The sequence below is a fragment of the Silurus aristotelis genome (genome assembly GCF_946808225.1).
Source record: "Silurus aristotelis genome assembly, chromosome: 27".
Classification (NCBI taxonomy): domain Eukaryota; kingdom Metazoa; phylum Chordata; class Actinopteri; order Siluriformes; family Siluridae; genus Silurus; species Silurus aristotelis.
Window position 1 is genome coordinate 15730951 of NC_139600.1, and position 5563 is coordinate 15736513.

Below are 5563 nucleotides of genomic sequence, written 5' to 3' on the forward strand. Positions count from 1 at the left end.
ATCAAAATTAAAATATAGATTTATTCATTTAATATTTTTGTAACATTAAATAATTAGAAATATTTTTAACAAATTTTCTTTCAAGATATTCTTTCACATTTGCACCTGTTCTGTAGTGGGTATAATATACTCATTCATTTTAATTAGGGCTTTTCTTTGGTTTTGGGGACCTTGGGGTGTGTGTGTGTGTGTGTGTGTGTGTGTGTGTGTGTGTGTGTGTGTGTGTGTGTGTGTGTGTGTGTGTGTGTTGGAGTGATGTGGTCTGGGGATAGGGATGACTTATTGGCTGTACAGGACCCTGCTGTGCCGGGTTTTGTGGTTGTGTTGTTGGACAGAAGGTCCCTGCTGTGATGGTGTAGAGGGTCATAGCCGTGTGATCTCCTGCAGCAGCTCCTCATGTTTCTGCTCCACCAGACAACAGTTTATATATCAGCTTTATTTTAGTGCAATTAATTAAATCTTTTTCCTTTCATGGCAGTCTGTGTCTCCATTATTGCTAATTATAAGGTCACTCAATCAATCAACCAACCAATCAATCAATTAATAAAATAATAAAATAATCAGTCAATAAAATACAAATTATCTAATAAATAATCAAACAAACTTTTTGATTGCAGTGTTTGTTAATGATAATAATCTGACTAAAGTGTCAAAGAAGAGTTTTAAATGTGTGTGTGTGTGTGTGTGTGTGTGTGTGTGTGTGTGTGTGTGTGTGTGTGTGAGAGTGTGTGTGCATTATCTATGTCTGTCTGTCTGTCTGTCTGTCTGTCTGTCTGTCTGTCTGTCTGTCTGTCTGTCTGTCTGTTCTCTATCTATTTATTCATCTCTCTTGTTTATGCATTTATCTTTTTCCCCCCACATTTCTATCAGTCTGTTTTTTGTCTTACCATTTTTTCATTTTTTCATCTGTTTGTCTTTAACTCAGTGACTCAGTATCTCAGTGTCTAGCTTTCCCCTCAATCTGTCTTTCTATATCTATCCTTCCATCTGTGTTTTCACATATCTGTCTTTCCTTCACTGCCTCTCACTCTCTCTTTTTCTCGCTCTCTCTATCTCTCTATCTCACTGTCTTGTTTTCCTTCGTAACCCCAAAACTGAGGAAATAAAATAGAACTGTTAGTAATAATTGCTGTTCCCTTACGAGGGAAATATCAAGGTCCGTGACGTTGGAGTGACGTGGGGCCGCCTTCCCCTGGGCTTACCACCTGCAGGAGGGACCATAAGGGACGGTGCTGTGAGGATTGGGCAGCAGTCGAAGGCGGGGGCCTGCTTAGACTGCTGCCCCCGCGATCCGAATTACGGATAAGCGGGAGAAAATGAATAAATGAATGAATGATTGTTAGTAATAATTGCTGTGAACACGAAGACCGCGTTCATGTTTTCATTACACGCACCTGCCATCAGCAACCCCAAACTTCTGCAGCTCCCTTCACCCCGATATTCCTACTGATAAAAAATCATTCTTTTGTAGTGCTAGGAAGCTATAGTAATGAACAGGAGCGTTAAATCCACTCCTCCTCTTCGTCAGCCCAAGCGAGGTTCTTCCAGATCCCGCTCGTGACCTGTCCAGCCCTAGATCCGCCCACTTTAGCCCTGGACGCTGTCCCCTTCCATGGGGTCACCCGCTCTGTCCCCTATCACCCATCCAAGCATGCAGGGAGCATATTAACCCTGACTGGGTTTTGTGACTCGTCCTTTTTCTCACGTGCTTCCACACGCCCTCTATTTTACACTCCAGATGCATCAGGTGCATTTCTGAATTTCTCCATGCCAAACAAACCCTAAAGCTATCATGGCCACTTGACCCTTCAGGCCTTTATCCTGCACTGTCAGCTCCTGTAGCGTCACTCAAGCGCAAATGCAGCCTTCAGGACTCTGGGAGTTTGGAAACACAAAGCAGGAGGATGAAGGCGTCATTTTCCATTTGACCCTATAGGAAAGAACTGGAACATCTCTTTTGGACAAATTGGAACACACCAAAATCTGAAGTACTTAGAAAGGGCATTAAAACTTACAAAACCTGGACAGTAACACCAACAAGGCCAAGCACGCGATCACAATTCATTGCTACACTTCTCACAAGGTACACAATACACACACACACACACACACACACACACACACACACACACACACACACACAAACACACACACACACACACACACACACACACACACACACACACACACACACACACACACACACACACTAGTACTCAGCTCAGGGAGATTTTAACCTCTTTTGTTCTGTAAGACAATGAGATCAGAAGCCGGCGCTTTCTCTCTGTAAGTGATGCCTTAATTGTGCGAGTTAACCGGCTCTCCTGCAGCTCCATGAATAACAAAGTGATGAGCTAATGAGGCTTTTTATGCTCCACTGCCTTCCTCTTACACATTCCCATGCCTCTGTCTGCCTGTCTGTCTACATTGTTGTCTGTCTGTCTGCCTGCCTGTCTACATGTCTACCTGTCTGTTTGCCTGCCTGTCTGTCTACCTGTTTGTTTACTTCTCTGTCTGTATGTCTACATGTCTGTCTGTCTGCCTCTCTGTTTGTCTGTTCGTCTGTCTGTCTATCTGTCTGCCAGCCTGTCTGTTTGTCTCTCTGTCTGTCAGTTTGTCTGCTTACCTGTCTGTCTCTCTGTCTGCCTGCCTGAAGGTCTAAATGTCTGCCTGTCTGTCTACCTCTCTATCTGCCTTCCTGCCTGTCTGTTTTCAGCCTTTCCTTATAATTATTGGTGTAAAATGTAACATATACAGATCTATAAGTTTCAGTCTGTCTGGCAGTCTGTCTCTCAGTCTCTCAGTCTCTCAGTTTTGTTTTGTTTTCGCATCTTTCTATTTGTTGAAGTCTACTTATCTTTCTGTTTTTTTCTTTCTTTCTGTTGTTCAACTCATCTATATGTGAGTTCATATGTCTATCTATCTGTGTCAGTCAGTCTTTCTCTTTATGCATCTTTTCGTCAGTCATTTTGTCTAGTTTTCTGTCAAGGTGGCTCTTTCCATCTATATTTATTTTTCCTTCAAATATTTGTCTTCAGAATTCTATCCATCTTTCTTTTCTCCTCCTCCTCTCTCTCTCTCTCTCTCTCTCTCTCTCTCTCTCTCTCTCTCTCCTTCTTTTTCTCTCTCTCTCTCTCTCTCCTTCTTTCTCTCTCCTTCTTTCTCTCTCTCTCTCTCTCTCTCTCTCTCTCTCTCTCTCTCTCTCTCTCTCTCTCTCTCTCTCTCTTTCCTTCTCTCTCTCTCTCTCTCTCTCTCTCTCTCACTCTCTCTCAAAAATGCTCTCCACTGTTAACGGCTACAATTCAACAGTCATTTATTTATTTGTTTACCGTTTATTCCTCTCTCTCATTCTCTTTCTCTTTCTCTTTGACCCCCGGCTTTCTCTTTCGACCCTTTTGTCGTTCACTTCTCTCCTTCCCTGCTCTCTCTGTCTTGTTGTTTTCTTTCCCTTTTATCTCTTCATTCATTTTTCTTGGAGCTGGGATGAGGCCTAAAAGGAATGGGGAGCTGAAGGGGAGGGGTGCTGATGGATTTACATAATCTGTGGCGTGGCCCTGGCAGAGAGAGAGAGAAAAGAAGAGAGAGAGAGAGAGAGAAAGAGAGAGAAAGTGATTGAGAGAAGGAGAAAGAATGCCAACCAGGCAGAGGTAGCCCGTCGTCGCCAGCTCTCAGATTAGTGACTCTTAATAGGCTTTAGAGCAGCCAAGTTCACAGAAGGTTTGGCTCATGTGTCCGTGCCAACACCTCTGATTCCCGCAGTGGGAGTGTGTGAGAGTGTGTGAGAGGGTAACTGTTGCTTCTTTAATTGATTCTCACAGTGTGCACACACACACACACACACACACACACACACACACACACACACACACACATACAACCGACTGACAACTCTTTAGTCAGATTATTATCAATAACAAACAACACAACTAAAAGAACTAAAAAGTATTATAATCTGAATTAAATAAATAACACAGTAAATTAATCAAACATAAATACATTTTTAATTGTATTAAAATGTTTAATCATTTTATTTGTAATAGCAAATTATAATAATTACCTCTTAATATTTCTTTTTTATTCTATAATAATTATTTCAATAGGACTTTAAATTCAAATATCACTAATCTTTGGGTCATAATCAACCAAATTCTGGAAATGTTTTCCTGTTTCAGGTGTTAAATGTTTTCTTTTTATGTAAATTGGCATTAAAGCTTAATCTTAAATGAAATCTTAAAAGAAATGTTTAATTATTCATACATTTTGATTAATTGCATAATATTTCGAAAAAGAAATAATACGGATCTCTTTATTCTAAATATTTCACCAGACTAAATCACGTTTCAAATAATAGATCCAAATTGTCTGCACTAATACACATACACATATACTTTTTCCTATTATTATTATTCCTTCGTCTGTTCTTATCCTCTTCTCCCTGCAACCGCATCACTCCACTGCCCTCCCTCTCATTCACACACATGTACTCTGTCTTACTCCTACTGACTTTCATTCCCCTTCTCTCCAGCGCATATCTCCACCTCTCCAGGCTCTTCTCAACCTGCTCTCTACTCTCCCCACAAATCACAATATCATCCGCAAACATCATAGTCCAGGGAGACTCCTGTCTGACCTCGTCCTTCAACCTGTCTGTCACAACTGCAAACAGGAAAGGGCTCAGAGCCAATCCTTGATGCAGTCCAACCTTCACCTTGAACCAGCCTGTTGTTCATACTGCACACTTCACTGCTGTCACACTGTCCTCATACATGTCCTGCACCACCCTCACATACTTCTCTGACACACCAGACTTCCTCATACAATACCACAACTCCTCTCTCGGCACCCTGTCGTACGCTTTCTATAAATCCACAAACACACAATGCCTTCTGACCTTCTCTATACTTCTTCATCAACATTCTCAAAGCAATTAATGCATCTGTGGTGCTCTTCCTCTGCATAAAACCACACTGTTGCTCACAGATGGTCACCTCTTCTCTCAGCCTGGCTTCCACTACTCTTTCCCATAACTTCATGGTGTGACTGATCAACTTAATTCCCCTGTAGTTACTGCAGGTCTGCACATCTCCCTTATTCTTAAAGATCGGTACCAGCACACTCCTTCTTCATTCCTCAGGCATCTTCTCACCTTCCAAAACCCTGTTAAACAATTTACTTAAAAACTCCACTGCATCTCTCCTTAACATCTACATGCTTCTACTTCACCATCTCCACACCATCCAACCTTCTCTCTCTCTCATTTTCCTCATTCATCAACTGCTCAAAATACTCACTTCATCTTCTCAACACACTTTCCTCACTAGTCAACACATTTCCATCTCCATCCTTTACTGCTCTAACTTGCAGCAAATCCTTCCCAGCTCGGTTCCTCTGCCTGCTGCCGCATAAAAAAAAACGTAACACAATACAAAAAACAACAGGTTCTAAAGATCCTTTTGCACAGGGTTTATTAAACAGTATATCAGACTCATACAGGCAGTTTTCGATACCACAGGAATTCCAGTACGAACATGTACAATTGTTGTTCTACAGTCAGAAGTTAAAA